At 39.6% G+C, this 17388-nt stretch overlaps 1 protein-coding gene across 1 annotated transcript in view; it reads right to left on the bottom strand.

Moving 5' to 3' along the window:
• Positions 1 to 17388, bottom strand: part of LOC115017192 (transmembrane protein 132C-like) — a 138437-nt gene that overhangs the window by 72610 nt on the left and 48439 nt on the right. The gene's annotated exons all lie outside the window — the stretch shown is intronic.

Raw genomic sequence — 17388 nt, 5'->3', positions numbered from 1 at the left:
GGGCATTTCACTCTGTCAGTAGGGCTGATTGAGAGATAACAAAAACTGTCCGTAGATAATGGTAAATGGACTGCACTTATATAAAGCTTTTATACCTTTGCTACACGCACCATAGCACTGAACTACCAATCTTGCAATTAATGGACAGCCTGCTTCACCCCCATGACATAATAAATGGCCACCGATAAATCATGTATTGACAGACGGTGTATATATCATGCAGTGTGCCATTACACCATTTCAATCATTTACTCTTTCAAGCTCAACGACAAGTCATTTCTCATTTCCATCAGTCATGCCACTGTCACCAGAAGAGCATTGTTTGCCTGTGCTATTCAAAATGTATATGAATATTTCCCAATCTGCCACCTCAATGGTTAAGGATTGGTTACGTTTAACTAAAATTAGTTAGTTAATGTTAGGGAGCAATTGGGACACCTCAGTGGCTTAAGGGTTAATATGTGGAACCGCAAAGTCCCTTGCTTTTATTCGGTTGGGGACCTTTCGTGGCGTTCTTTCTCCTTCGTTTTCCATCTTCTTTCTACCATCCCAGGCCTTTTTTTCTGGCATTTCCCTACTTTTGCCTCAGCAGTCATTATTAGCCCCACCGCAAGATGTCTCTTGGGTATTTTAGTTTTTAATCAAACAACCAATACTTTTGTATTTCTGGTAAAGGCAGACTTATTTTAATTGACCCACCAACCCCTAACTCATAAAGCAGCTTTATGATACTGTATGATTGACCTGATGGTCCTTGTGTACACATTCTGAGGCAAACTTGCACCATAAGTGCACAATTTTTCTCTTCCCCTGCAGGAGTCTACGCTTCTCCTGTGTGCTGCAGCAGTAATATGGCACCGGGGGGGGAATGGGTGGGTGCCGGTGTTTTAACAGGGATGACCAACTCACTTCTCTCCTCTACGTTGGTAGTGCTTATCAGCCAGCACCATGCCCTGAGCCCTGCTTCCACTTCACAGGGCAACCAACACCTCGACTGCCACTGGATGTTTACACTGATCCCTTCATAGAGGAGTCCCTTAGGCATCTCTCCCTGTTTGTGTGTTTTGTGTGTGTGTGTGTGTGTGTGTGTGTGTGTGTGTGTGTGTGTGTGTGTGTGTGTGTGTGTGTGTGTGTGTGACTCCCTTGGGCCACAACACAGCTTGTCTGCATAGAACCTCGTGGAGTGACAATGCCGGGTCTGTTTCTCCAGACCACAGTCATACATTGCGTGCCAGGGGACGAGCGATGAAAGAGTGGACAAGGACAAGTGTTCATTCAAGCCTGAACCACCTTGATGTGGGAAAAAAACTATAAAGCTAGGCATCAAATATAATTGCTGCATACTTTCAGAAATGTTTCAAACAATATGTACCACATTGTTTTATTTGATATTTGAAAGCAGATTATGCAAGTCGAATAGTGCTTTGAAATAGTCTATATAGTATAGTCTATAAGCAGGACGTAAATTAAGTTTCATAGCACTTGATTTTAGCTACATTTAAAATGAAAGTTTTTGAAGTTGTTGGAGAAATTCAAACAAGCCCAGCTGCTTTTGCCTGTTTGGTTCTGTTCCTTTAGGATAGTCTGATAGACACATATATGCTTCAACCATATTCCTCACAGCAACTCTATTTACATTCTTTCGTTAGCTTTCTGGCACGGAGCAACGGTGTGCTACACACGTACTGAAACGAGAGCCACATCCAGGTCATTTGTAATTCATTTTGTCGTTACTGAAAATGTGAGTTGCAGAAATGTATTTTAGTTCACCCCCTCCTTTCCTCCACTCTGTCTCTGACTGTAGATGTGTGTCGCCGCCCTTCGCGAAGTACAGCGAAGGAGGGAATGTGAATGCGCAAAGCAAAAAACCCAAAATAAAAACCATTAATTTTCTTTTTTTTTATTGCTTTATCTAGAAACAATTTTGTGAATCCCCTGTTGAAGACCTATGCATTAGAGAACAAAGGGTTACACTGTGTGAAAGTGAGAACTAAATAGCACAGATTCACTCTGGTTGGTGGAAAAAACACCACTTAAGTATTTTTGCTTTTGCAAAAGTAAACTCTGCATCGCCAACCCTACAGCTGTAAAGACTGCAGCTATAAACTCATGGCTCTATGTTGAATCCACACATCATGTTAGCAGAGATACTCTATGTTGTCAGAAATGTGAAAGCAAAAAAGTACATAATACAATCATTATTTTTTTCCCAAAAACTATTTATCAAAGATATAACGAAAAGAACATTTAAATGACTTCTTAAAAGGCAAATTGTTCCAAAAGGGGAATCATTGATGATGTGAGGTCATAGTTTATTATCATCCATAAAGCCCCGCTCAACATCGTCAGATTTTGAGTAGTGTTTTTCTCTTATACACTTACACTGAGCAGTCAATACACTGCGGCCAATATTGAAAACATTTATATTTTTGCAAAGAAATATGTCACACTTTTGCTGGATGACTGATTAAATATTACTCATCCAACAAAAGAAAGAAACACAAGCAGCAACCTGAAGCCTGGCAACTCCGTCAGCAAGGCTGCATTGCTGCTTCCTGTTTCTCATTTCACCCCTCGTCTCTTTCAGGTCTTGACACTAAATAGCAGGAAGTCGCTGAGACAGGCCTGTCATTTTCTTCTCTTTCTTCTTCTTAGTCTTGCTTATTTTATGCTGCAGTTTGTGAGGAGAAAAGAGGGGGGGAGGGGGCCCTAAGCAGCCACTAAAGCAGAAGCAGCTGGAAATAGCAGGGAAATAAATTTGATGTGTTTGTGTGAGTGCACGTTTTTTGTGTCAGTTTGTATGTCAGGAAAGCGAGACAAAGAGAATCAGAGTGAGTCCTCTGGGCCATAACAGCTCGTCTGTACTCAGAAAAAGTAGAGTGACACTGCCAGATCTCCTCCAGTCACCAGTGGGCCAGAGAATGGCCAACTTGAGAGTGAACAGGGGGAAACAGTCATCTTGGACTCTATTCCATGTGTTTGAACAACAGAAGAGCTGATCAATTACATCTGCAGCATTTAAACCCCAGTGAGTGAAGGCTGAGAGACTGCTGTGCGAAACACAAAGTGAGCATCCCTCCAGAGGGAAGACCCCATTTTCTGTTATATTAGACTTGAAAATAAGGAGACATAAACATGATGTCATTCATACAGTGAGTATACACACTCCGAGTGTATTTTCTGATGGGAGAAGTAATCTGTGTAAAAAGCAGACATCAATGTCACACAATAGTGTTTTGTCTTTAAACGTTATACTATCATCCTGAGATGAGACTGAAATTCAGCCCGAAACCTAAAAATGGAGAGGCATACCGGATCAAGCTATTGCACTTCCTCCTTCCTTTCCTTCATTCCTTCCTCCTTCCTTCCTTCCTTCCTTCCTTCCTTCCTTCCTTCCTTCCTTCCTTCCTTCCTTCCTTCCTTCCTTCCTTCCTTCCTTCCTTCCTTTCCTTCCCTCCTATTCTACTTCATTTTCCTTCCTCTTCCTTGCCCTCTATTCCTACTTCCTTCCTCCTCCTTCTTTCCTTCCTTCCTTTCTTCTTCCTTTCCTTTCCTCCTTTCCACTTTCTTTCTTTCCTTGCCCCCTTCCCTCATTCCTTGCTCCCTTCCTTCCTTATTTCCTTTTCCTGTTTCTCCCCTTCCTTCCTCCTTTCTCTTCTTTCCTTCCTTGGTTCTTTTCTTTCTTCCTTCTTTTCCAATTGTTTTGACAGTAATTTTAACAGTTATACAGTTGTGTGGCATAAAGAGAATCTGATGATCCTGTAACCTTTAAGACACTTTAGGATGTCTTGATGACGCCTGCCTTCTCAGTTTGTATATGCACGTCACCACTGCAGTGAATCGAAAACAAGTGGCGCTGAGCTGGAACACTAAGTCACAGTATCGATGGAAATGACTGAGCCAATCAGATTTAAACAAAAACGAGGATTAGTCCAAATTGGGAGGGGCCGCTCATATCCCCCCCTCAATATTAGAAATTATGAGATTGGCCCAGTCTGACAAATAGGAAAACCTTTACAGTTTCAAGGATACTGAATAATTTCTTCTTTCATTTATCTGTTTTTATATGATTTTACCTTCGTCAATGGACACAGAAACTGTTCCCAATCAGCATTATGAAGAACTGAGCATTTGATAGTATATGTATTTCTTATTATCTAAAATTGTATCACAAGTTAAAAGTCCAGTTAATTACAAAAAGAAACAATAAAATATTATTCAGCTTCCTTTGTGTGTTTGTTTGCAGGCTTATCTCTTTCTATGAAGCTGAATCATACTGTATGCCCCTTGATACTACATGAACAGAAGGTTGTCTTTAATGAAGTTTTATCTACTTACTGAACGGGAAGTTCCCCATGCAAGGATGTGAAATCCAGCAGTACAACAGAAGGAGATCAGTGCACCATCTACAGCAAATAAGGTGCGTCCTTCATTTATCCAACCACTGGCATATAAAGCTGTGATTAAATCCTAATTCACAGGACACCAGAGTGATTCTTAGAAATCTCAAAGTTATTTTAAATTAGTTCCCAACCTTATCTTATCCAGTATCATTCAGCAAAAGGGAAAGTTGCATCACTTTCTGTGCCTTGTTAATGAGTATTTCAGTCTCTACTGGAAATAATATTCTGTAACTTCAAAAAAGCCTTCAGCCTTGTAAAGTTTAAACATCAACATTTTCTTCTATCTGACACAGATTATTATTATTTTGTCTCACTTGTTTCAAATAATTTTCCTCAAATTCAGTACTTACAAACAGGACACACTTGTTCAATTTGCCAATGTTTTATTTAAAGGCGGGTCCTTGCTTTGTTTGGAAGTCCCCGCGCTGTAGGATGCACATGTGAGGGTCTGCGGATACACACATACCTGCTGACGGTTTCAATTGTTGTAACGCGTCAAGAAATGTAGTAGTGTGCTAGCAAAGTGATGGGAAGAAGAAGACTGCTGTAGCTAGCTAACGTGGATGTAAACAATTTAAGGTCTTAGAGATACAGACAATGCATGTTGGTGAACAACCTTGTTTATTTACTCCACCAGGTATAGTACCTTTATCTTATTCATTTTTGCAGTCATAATAATGGAAAAAGGAAGAAAAAAAACTATTTTACTCATCAATGCTAATATAAATTGAACAAAATGATGAAAAGGATGTTTTTTGAGTCACTACATCTAATTTAAAAAGGCAGCTACAAATCTGAGTCATTAAGTTGAAAATCAGTGACCAGCAGAAACTCTGTGTCACAACGCCGGGCGTTAACACTCATAAAGACAATTCAAGTTTTTCAAATTACAGCCTATAAATTTGAGTCACAATGTCGCAAATTTCCGGCAACTTTGTGTCAGCTCTAAATCAGAAATAGAAGAGATGAACTGTGGTAAACTCAAGTTCACCCTGTCAGTTAATCAGTATGTTCAAATACCTTGGTATTGTGAGGTCTATTCTCATGTTGCTCCAGTTGTCTTTATTGTAACTGTTTCTAAGCTAATGATACTGTTTTTCTTTGTAAATGTGTACACAAACACAAAGAGCTGACTAGTGGGCGCTGGCTACTGATGGTCTGTTACACAACATTCACTCTTTTCGTCACCTGTCATTCTCTTCCATCATTTCAGTCCCGCTTTTCTTTTTCTAACTCTGACCGAAAAAGAATCGTACGGATCACACAAACAGAACAACATATGAAGACATATGTGGACATACAAACAGTCACTTGCATCTTTCTGCTAACTAGCATACACACACTGACACACACACACACACACACACACACACACACACACACACACACACACACACACACACACACACACACATGCAAACCCCTGAGCAGATCAAGGCTTATCCACCCACAGTGGTGATAGCGCCACAGGATGATGAAGGCTTGTATCCAAAGTACAAGCTTATATCTGAAGATCAATGGCTGACCTCCCAACCAGCCACAGCCAGACTGACCAACACTGCACAGCTTTAAGCCCAGCCAAAGGCAGAGCTCCAAGCTGCCTGCTGAATATTATATTGATCTAATGATTCTCCCCAGAAACCCAGGCTCTGTCAGCTCGTTTCTTCTTTTTTTTGGCTGTTAGTCTCTCTTGGTCTTTGTATTGAGTTGTCACTCGAAGTCTGTATCTCTGTGTCTATGAAGGGGAAGGCAACTTGTTCTGGGAATAAATTTAAAAAATGCATCATAGAGCAAATATCTTTGGAGGAGCAAGAAGGTGAATTTTAATATTGTGCAACATAACTATAATTTCCAAAGCCAAGAAAGTGCTTTAAAAGGTATGAAGCGAGGAACGAGACTGCCACTCTTATAAACTATGTTTGTCCTTCAGGCATCAAGGTGTTTTAAACCATTTTGGCCAAAGGGGTTGCTCTTGGTCAGCCAAGCATGAACTGCATAAACACACAACCTGACTGGCATCAAAAAGTACAACACACAAGTGTTCACATATGAGTTAAAACACATGTTTGATCATTTGGAAATACAGATTCAACACATTCTAAATAATTACTTGTCTGGATTATTGGTATTATGATTATTATTATTAGTCAACTGAGATTAATGAGACAGTTCTGTTAGCTGTATTTTCTTTTTAAATATTAGTCCTGATGCATGGGAAAGGGGATTTAACTTTCCATAATGCCTAAGTACAAGAGAGGTATGGTCTCTAACTGTAAAGGACACTGAAAACATTGTGTACAACATGGAGGACTGTTGAGTTCTCTGAAACTATAAAGGTAGCTAATTTGAAATTGTTAGCATGCTAACACTCAAAACTAAGACGGTAAATATCGCAAACATTATTCCTTCTGAACAAAAGCATGTGAGCATTGTATATGTCGTCATTATAATCGATGCCTAATTGTGCCTAATCACAGCCTTACAAGCCGTGTTTCCTCAAACGTATGTCTATGCGCATTTTGATGTAGTGCATTAGGGATCTAGACTTTCGGAACTTTTTCGTTTGATCCAAACCAAAATTCTTGGTCCGCATCAGACTAAACTATGTTTCGTTTTGTTTCTAGTGTGAAAGCATTTTAGGATGGTTTGGACATGTGGACCAATTACAGGAAGTTCTGGCAGGCCAGCAGGTTCCTTTGGGGAACAGCTCAGTGTGTAAAAAGTGTGTGGTAGAGTGAGTGAGAGACAGAGGATGTGTTGCACTCCGAGCCAACAGGTGTCGGCAGAAGAGTAACACGGAGCAAAGGAGAAATGAAGAGTAAAGTTTTCAAGTGGTAGTAAACTTACAGTGAAGGTTTCAGTTTCCGACCGTGTCCACATGTATACATTGTATTGCATATGAGAGGACGGGAGAGCTCGTCTACAAAGCAATCATTTACAAGGGAGACGCACCTCATGTAGGTGATGACGACAGGATGTATATATGTCATGTATAGTTGTTTTAGCTCGCTCACTTAACTGCAATGTGAAACCAAAGCTAACCGGATCAAATGTATACAATGTAACAAAAAATAAAAAGCCTTGGTGCGGACTTTCAGGTGTGAAAAGGCCCTTAGAAAAGCCGTATAGAAATAGGCAAAATTCAATAAATCTTCCTCAGCTTTGCAAAACAATGTTCCAGCTCGCATGATCTGAGTTGACATGCTAAATGGGATATGGAGACATCTTTGTCGAATAAGTTCTGATGTAGTGAACATTTAACTCACATGACCGTCTGCCTGAATTAGAATCATTCCTTTACATTGTCTTCGTCTCCAGAAAGCATGAAACATGGCCTACATTAGCTGACACAAAAGAACAATTAAAACTTGCCCAATAAAACAAAATCCTGAAAACCTCTCTCTATTTTTCTCTATGTATATTTTTTTCCGGGGTTCCCTTTTGTTCTTCTACTCTGTTTCTGGCGGATTACAGCCATGCGTAAAGCGCAGACCACAACGTCAACTTCTGATGGAACTACACTTTGCAAAGTGAATTTTACTCACTCCAAACCAGTTGATGGAAACATGCTTAATTCGCAGTTCTTTTTTTACGCGATATTTCAAAAGTTTGCTCGTCAATTAAATGAAAACATGACTTACAGAGCTGGAAGAGTGGCTGTAGACACTTAAATGTTGTTCTTTCATAACACCTATAAGTATTCACTATCATCATTGTGTTTCATGTTATTCACTCTTAAAGGATTTTCTTGTAAGCTTTTACAGTGCCAGAGAAAGCAAGAGGGTGAAAACAGAAAAAGCACCATGAAGAAAAAAACCTCTCAACAGGCACAGACAACACCATGCCAACTGCACAAACAGATCCTTGCTAATTTAGAGACACAGTTCCTTTTGATATTCTTCAGCCAAAGTAAGGCATCGATTTTTGTTTAAACGGCGAGTGTTTTTGATGTTATCTGGGACGCCGCCTGCCTTTTAATGAGTTGTCACTTCCCTGACAAAGACTATGTTTCATGGTTCATATGAGAAATTTTGTGAATGAAGCCATAAGCTGTGGGACAGTTCACATGGGGGAGTCATTACACAAGCAAATGTTAACTAACATCATACTGGTTCCATCCCTTGTTTTTTTTGTCTCACTCCTCCTTCTTTATCATCTCTTTGACTGATTCAATCTTTGTGCATCTCTGTAACCCATCGGTGGGTGAAACAATTTCTCATACAGCTTTCTTCTATTTCTTAGTTCGAGCATTTTGTCTGTCTTGGCGGCTGACTGTCATTTTCTAAAAAAGGCTCCCGATGTTTGACAACCACAGCATTTCATCATTTCTCCCTCTCTTTATTTCTTCGCCTCAAGTCCACATTAAAATATGCATGACTTTGAGTTTGTGTTATAGCTGTCAAGTCTGCGGGATCAAACTAATCAAAGTAAATCCTTATGAGAAACATGGAGGATAAACAAGTGATTAGAAGGCCAAGCTTGTGATTGTCTGGGGGAGAGAGAGGGAGAGAGGGATATAGACCAACTCACAGTTAGCCAGCAGAGCTTATTCTGCCAGGACTGCTTCACTACCTAATCTCACCCTGTTTGTCAACCCCTCCAGCCCTACATATATCATCTTCAACTACGATTGCAGGAGCTGGAGTAAACAGTGTTGCAGAAGTTGGAGTAGAAGTGTTGCCTGGAGATGTTAACAACAGTGTGATAAGTAAAGGATTTGCAGCAGCTGTTCCCAAAAAAAAGGGGGAAAAAAAACATCCCTCATGACAATCTCCTCTCGTTGGTGCCCCACTATTTTTTTCCAGAGTTTCGTTTGGCTTCAACAAAACTGAGAAAGTTCTCAATTGCAATTCAGATTGTTCTGGTCGAAGTTTTTAGACATTGACGGTGATGTGTGATCATAAACTGCACAGTGCGTTCATTCAAACTGTATTTTGACTCGGAAATACATTTAGGTAGAGACTCCATGTACAATATAGTTCAGAACTATTGTAATTGTAATGGTTGTTAAGGTAGTCACATCAAGTTTATTTTATTTTTCTATAGGCCAAAGTTACACATTTGTGCCAGAGGGCTCTCCAGTCTAGTACAGTATTGGTAGTGGTATTGGTCTGAGAACACATTTAAGAGCAACCATTCATTATGTGTGGTTGTTATATGAGCTGAAAGCAAATTATCAACCAATTATAACTGATATTCAAAGTGGTTATCCGCGTACTCTGGTTCCTTTTGTGGTGTGTAATGGTTTACAGAAATGCACACTTGACTGTCTGGAAGCACAAACTAGTCACTTTCTCAACATCTCCTTTAGTAAGTTTCCTTCATGTACTGACAACCCCAAGTGTCACCCAACTTCCAGGTTCACTTCTGTCTCCACTTGGGTTTTTTATGTATTTTCCCACAGCATTCGTTTGAATTGTTCTTTCAGTACAGCTCACACATAATTTGTTGCATCTCCGGGCATAGCCAACGTTAAATGTGTCTATTTTAATGGTCAGTCAAATGCGAGCACCTCATTATTTTTTAAACTGTGATGAGTGTGAATTCATGAACTGACATCTTCCATGAGTTGTATGTGAATACAGTGAGGATCTTACAACTAATATGAAAGAGGTTTGAGATCTTTGGGACATTTTTGATATTTTATTCTGGGTTATGTATAGCCTGAATCAAGTGAAAATAGTTATTCAGTCCTGCTTCTTGCGTGTGAGAAACATCTCTAAGTGATGTGGGATATTTTCTAGTTTCTTACACTTATTATGTCTCAGCCATGAAAGTTTTTAGCCATCTGCAGCTGATTCAGATTGTGTGCAGCCATCGTCTCTCTCTCGCTCTAGCTCAACCACACACTTGGTACGTGACGAGCAACTGAAGCGTTTATTTTGCTTCAGAAGCCTTTGAACATAAAATGTAAGACAGTCAATGATGATAACTAAACAATTATTATTGCTCAACCACACAGTATGGTAACGTGACCGCGGTATTGCAGTTATTAGCAAAAAAAAGAAAATGTTCTTTGTATGTTGCACTTATATTAGGTTTGGCTTATTTGTAGCTAATAGTTGAATTTGTATTCTATTGTTTCTGTATGTTGCACTTTTGTTTGGCTTATTTGAAGCTATTATTCTGCACTTAAAGGATTTCACCTATTTGAAGCTAATGTACTTGCAAGATTCTTGCTGTTTGGAGTTGTATCCTCATGATTGTTTGCACTTTTTGTGAGTCGCTTTGGACAAAAGTGTAAATGAACTGTAATGTAATTATCCCAACATTAACACTACCATATTATTTGTATTGTTTTTGTATCAGATGTTGGACTATCTTGATGCATCTGAGTGGGACGAATACACTCCCTACAGTACCTACCACACATTTTACTTACTCACACATCCCATCACTAGACCAGCCATGGAGCAACACTCTTGGGAGGACACCATGGGAGGACTCCAGCTCCCTTCATTCCCTCGGCTGCCCTTATAAAAAGACTTTCATAAGTTCAAAGCAACCAGAGAGAAAAACCTAAAGCGACCTCTGACCCTGTCGATACTCAAAGTCCTGGAGGCATGTGTCACTCTGAATGGTACGCAGCATTTGGAGGACCCTTTGCCATGCTGTGGGATTACAAAATTCCCTCGGGGACATGTAGCCTTTTCCAAAGACGGATGGACAGAGCAAGAGCAAAGAATAAAATGGAAGACAGGCAGCAGGCAAATTCATCAGTTGACACAAATTCAAGAGAAGAAAAGTGATGGAAAATCATTATGGTAGAAAATACAAGGATTCAAATTACTTGCTGCGGGCAACTGGTGATTGCTTTGTGGTGGCAGGGCCCAATAGAGAGTCGTTTCTAAATAGTGAACAGTCTCCCCCAGGCCGCAAATGACTTATTATGTATTAATGAGTGGATGAGAAAAGTCTGTGCTTTCAAAGTAAACACTGGTGAACACATCAGTCCGACTGAGCAAACAGAAAGAGGGAGATGGGTAAAGAAGGGCAGGGTACATTGAGACAGAAGACAAGAGTCTTCGGGATATTTTAATCTAACAACAAAGGAAGTTTTTTGTTTTTGCCAGTGTTTCAGCACAAAGAGGAAAGAGGTGGAACAATGTCAAGCTTAGGGAAAGCAGGAAAAAAGAAAAGCAGAGAGCCAGAAAAGGGAGAAAGAGAGAGGTTTAAAAACACAAGGAAGGGGGAGAAAACCAAGCCAGAGTGGCAGATGAACTACAAGGAGAAGTACAGATAAGTACAGAAATGGAAATGGAAAAAAGAGACATACCTATCTTGGGTGACCTTTACCAAGAACTGATTCACAGAGGAGTGCAGTCAAGATAAGGCTAATACACTGAGGAGAACATCTTTATTCTAACCTTTTCTCCCGCTGATATTTCAGCAAACATTGGCCAACAACAAACAACCACAGCACATGACCTGTAAACCTGAATTGTTTTAAGGATCAGAAACAGCTGACACGAAGCACTGCATCATGTCCAAGAAACTCCAAGCCGTCCTCAGCTAAATCTGTATTTATAGCCCCAACACTGAACCTGTCTCCTTCACATTTGAAATCTCTAAATAACAAAACAACTCATGCTGACTGTTTGGGCTGGCACAGCGTGAAGAATCCCATACTTATACCTTCACACTCTCAGATATTAGAAATTAATTTGCATTCATCAGCAACACTGCCCCCGGGGGGATCTGTGGGAATATGTCGGATTGTTTAGTCAAAATTACAATACAGCTGGGGCAACTTATCTTTTGAAAAGCCTGTTAATTTGTTCAGGAGGAAATGGTGTTTTCATTTGCATGTTGAATAAGGAGTAGCTGGAGAACCCTTTTTCTAACCTGTTACACCACTCTCCATGGCTAATGAGGCAGGGAATTACTGATTCCACCCGGTGCTCTTAGCATGACAAACACAGCATGACTTTACAGTTGGCTCAGGGCAGGTCCATGCAGTGTAAGTCTAGGAGTGTCAGCATATCTGTGAGCGCACATGAGAGTGTTTATGTGCATATTCATGACTCAGTGCGTGTGTGTTTTTTTCCGGCAGCTGAGGTTAAAAGCCTGCAATTACATTAAACAAATAATTAGTTAAGATTAGATCAAATACAGCCATAAACAATAAGGCGAGAGAGAAAATGGGCCTTTAAATAGCGTTTTGGTTAAGTGTTCTGATTTTGCCATTAAGGTATAGACGCATGGGTGTGTATGCATGTATGTATAATAACATGAGGATACATGTTAAAGATTATTAATCACATATGTTACGCCTCAAGAGGAACATAAATTATTCCTACTTGAAATTACAACCTGCTTGAAGTAATGTAATGTATAATTTTATAACCTCATGCTGCTGATTTCCTAGGAAGAGCCAAAGAATATTTTATTTCTTGTCAGTGAATGGAAGCTAATAAAAAGAGCAGCAGCACTGAGTGAAGCCCTGAAATAAAAAGGAACATATGATGGTTGCTAAAAAAAAAATTAAAAAGCCTATAAGGAGGTTTCCATGATTTACAGTTTAAGGGACACATTTACTGTATATGCTTGATTCTTCTGTGGAATCAAGATAGACAAACGGCAAACATAACATTAACATTAACACAATAACATTAAATGCTGTTTGCCATATTGAAGGTTTAATTTAAGTGTTTATAGCGACCTATTTTTCCAATCCAATTTTTTCTTTTTCTTTTTTTTCTGTATTTGTGACCAGCTAACAGGAAACGTATTATTAGTGCTATAATAGATTTTTATTAACTGAAATATATTAAATAATAAAAATTGATTTACTGTTACTAAAGGATTTGTTCACCACCACTAGCCTTGCTCTGGTTTGTGTATCAAATGACTGCTTTGCATTCAGACCGCCTGTGGTCTTTCTGCACAGGATTTAAACACTGAGATATCAGACAGTGACCCAAATGATGGATGGGTAATCCAACTAAATCTAATGGTAAGTGTGCATGTAAGCCTGCTGATTGTATATGGTGCTCTCAAGCCAGCAAACAAAGCACACTAATACATTAATACATAAATGTATATGCTTCACATAATCAGTCAGAAGTAATCACTTCAGATATACTGTAGCAGTGATAGTTGGTTTGACATTGGGGAAAAGCAAAAAAAAAAAAGTCTGACTTTATGTTTTGCTTAGAGTATTGGAGAAAAAGCTTGAAAAATTCAAGGTGCTCTTTCAAGGCAAATGCGAGTAATTCAACGTCAATTAATTAATCGAGAGGATTATACACCTCATCATTTCCCCAAAGTCTTAAAGAATTTTACAATCCTATCAAAAAAATGCCGAAAATCGTAAAAGGAGTCAAATTTAGATGAAAGAAAAATCTACTTATTCAATCTGACAGCTGCGCATGTAGGAGTGAAGGCTGTCCAGAGAAATGCTCAGTATTCTTTTGTTGCATGTAAAACTGTGGCGGTGGGATGGATGAAGGGGGAGAAACTCCAGAGAACATGAATAGTTAATGATGCCTTAGCTGATGCGAGAAACTCACCAGAGCTAATTTTAAAGTAAACTGTCCATAAACACACCCACGCCAGTGACAAGGCTAACACTGGCTGACAGTATGCAAACACATAGAGCGTTAACATACCAAGGATGCACACAGAAACGCGCGGATACACACACTGCAGCCACCACCTCCAGTGAGCACAGCTTGAATTCACACTGTGGTCATGGGTATATCGTGTGCTGAAAGGGTATTTTCTATAATCAGAAAAAGGCGAGAAAACGACATCGGTCCACAGGTTTCACCTTGTAACATAAAAGCAATGCACAACAAAGCTGTTGCTAGAAAAGTAATCAGCGTCCGGATGTTCAATTACAGAGTTTGGTAAGCTGGCAATCAAGTAATATAAAGTAGCTTGTGATTTTCAAACAATTTGAGGCCTAATCTTTTGGCTGCTAATGAGGTATTTTGGTTGAATTTTAAGTCTGTGCCATCCCTACGGAAAACATAAAAACGATGAACTTCTGAACGATCGGGGTGCAACGCTGGTGCAAAAAGGCACTAAAAGAAGAAATACCGTCTGCCTTTAAAGTTCCCATTTACACACATGCTGACAAATGGGATAAACACACACTGTGAGCGCTAATACTTCATGGGAGTTCATCATCACTGGAGTGAGACGAAAAGCAATGAGGCTTTTTGGCAGATTTCCTGCTCACCCAGGGTTGACAAATTGCCAGGGCTCTCTGTCACAGCTCCACTTTGAGGCTGCTAACTGTTTCATCTGCCATGATTTAGATCTCAGGCATAAACGTAGCCCGGTGGAATGCATATTCCGTACACCTTAATTTGAATCACACAACATGGAGCAATTACAGTCACTTTGAATGGTAATTTGTATGAGACAAAGCTCAATGAATCAATAACTACTTTGTTGCTGTTGTGTGGAATCACCTCAGATACAAATTTTCCTCAGACAGGCAATTTTGAAGGTGAGTACACAAAAACAATCATCATGAATAGCACAAGGGCGTAATTAAGGTGTTATCTAGTCAAAAACAATCCCCTCCAGACTGTCAAAGATGCAGTTTGGAAGGTGTTAAGCGCTGCAATAGAACTCTATCATTTCTCTCCATAAGGACTTGGAAGGTCACAATAAACACAAACAAACGTTGTCTGTAAAACACTTAATCCATAGCAATTAAAGAAAATAGCATTTTCATTTTTAGCAGCTAGTAAATCTCTTCTAAATAGAAGTCTAGCTAAATGTGTTTTTTTTCAGTTTTATTCCGATAGATTATCATTCCGTGTAAGGAAGAGAAATAAATAAAAAACTATTCTGTAAACCAGGGGTCGGGAACCTATGGCTCGCGAGCCATATATGGCTCTTTCGATAATGCAATATGGCTCGCAGACAATTTTGAGCTGACATTTAACATGATTAACAGGTAATAAATAATTATATTGTGTCATTTTAAAGTAAAACATTTAGCAGCGGATTTGTTTTTAGTTCTCCCCTCTCCTTTCCTCCGCTCTGTCTCTGGCTGTAGGTGAAGGTGTTTTCACACGTGTGTGCAGTGTGTGTGTGGGTGTAGGGGGCGGAGCCCCGCCCGTCGCGAAACCGAGCAGAGGAGAAACTGCACAAAGCAAGCAGTAGACTGGGGGTGTCAAACTCAATCACAGTGGGCCAACATTAAAAACTGGGACTACGTCGAGGGCCAAACACGGTCCACATTTATTGAACAGGATACACATATTGGATAAAGTGCAAAAAGATATGGAACATATTTAAGTCAACTGCAAACGGATTGTTGAGCAGTTCAATTAAAATATCTGAGCTGCAAAGTCAGCAAATGCGCTCAGTTTATGAGCAGAATGCTGTCGGGAACACAGCAGGGGAGATGGTTTGTCAGTGTTTGGAAACACGCAGTGACCAAAGTTTCCTTCTGCATCAGAGTCTCCCACAGAAGCTCGGCTTAGAAAGCTCTCACTGCATCATACATGTCCGTGATCACACGGCCCTGAAGCTGCAGGTTTAACAGTGAGATGCTTCGTTATGTCGCACAAACAGTCCAGCTCACATCGTCCCAGAGATCTGTGGTGTGTTTCCCTTTGCTTTCCAAAAACTTTCATTCCATTCACACATTTAGATACTTCCTCAAATGTCTTTTCCCAGTGGTTGTGCCATGCATTGATGTAATTACCAAAACCGGCGGGCCAGTTATGACAGACGTATGATATTTTCTCGCGGGCTGGATATAATTTCCTTGAGTTTGACACCCGTGCAGTAAACACTGAAACGTGCACATAAATGAGATAAATAACGTAAGTGTTTAGTTTATTTAATAAAAGAGTACGTGTTCAATGAAACACTGATACTGCTATTAGTTCTCGGAGACGTGTTATTCTTAAAAAATGCACGCATAAAGTTGCATTCAAATCTATTAAATATATGGCTCTCAAGGAAATACATAAAAAAATATTTGGCTTTTATGGCTCTCCCAGCCAAAAAGGTTCCCGACCCCTGCTGTAAACCATAAACATGAACCCTTAACTGTAAGCAGAAGAAAATCGTACCATAAATGAACTCCCTCAAAACTTCGCTCAGTTTTTCAGCTTTTTTCTTAAGTTGAACATCACTGACATAGCTTGTGGTTCCACTTTCCAGAAAACTTTGAAATGAATACCAAGAGAATCGGAGTTGGTCCAGAGCCAAGATTTGGTGTGTGGCAAGCTCTTGCTTTGTCCTGGAAATAATGTTGTCTCACTAAAAAAACCATCTGCCAGCTGAAATTAACATTTACTCAGAAAAAGGAAAGAAGGAAAGGGATCTGAGAGCATTGTCAGTCTGTGTTGTTTCACACAATAAAGCCAGGTAATTGATTAAATGAGGGCACTCTTGGTTGGTCTTGTTAATGTTTCTTTTCATTTGTGAGATTATGTTTTTACAGTGCGATAATGACCTAAATAAACACGCTTAATGACGAAAATGATGCTGGGCAGTTGACTAGCAGTGTCATGGCAACATTTGTGGACTGGGATCTGTTGTGGCAAATCATAAGCTTATCATTTTAAAATCTCAAATACCAAATCCCTAATTTTGCCAACGGCAGATTATTCTGATTAAACAAGCTGTTATAAATAATGTCTCCAAACCCCAAACAGTATATTAAATACACAATAGGACTATAACTGTGGTGCGTACAAACTGTGAAATGTATTTTATTTATACCCTGCGTGATTCATTTCAATGTATGACTCAGACAAACAATGACTAAGAATATCCGTCTGTTGTACGCCTCATCATAATTTTACACATTAGTGACAGATGGGTATATTGTAAATGTTGCGCATTGTCAGATTTGTGGCTGTAGAGTGTTATCTATCCCTGCTGCTTCCTCTAAAGCTCTACCTATGCCTTATTTTTAACTGCTTGTATGCCTAATGATAGCTTTTTAAATGAGTTTGGCAAACATTAGTAGAGCAGCAGATTAAACTGTGTTTCCCCCAGAAGGACG

This window comes from Cottoperca gobio, chromosome 12 (genome assembly GCF_900634415.1).
Source record: "Cottoperca gobio chromosome 12, fCotGob3.1, whole genome shotgun sequence".
NCBI lineage: Eukaryota > Metazoa > Chordata > Actinopteri > Perciformes > Bovichtidae > Cottoperca > Cottoperca gobio.
Note: the sequence above shows the minus strand (reverse complement) of the source record. Positions and strands in the feature narration are given on the sequence as shown.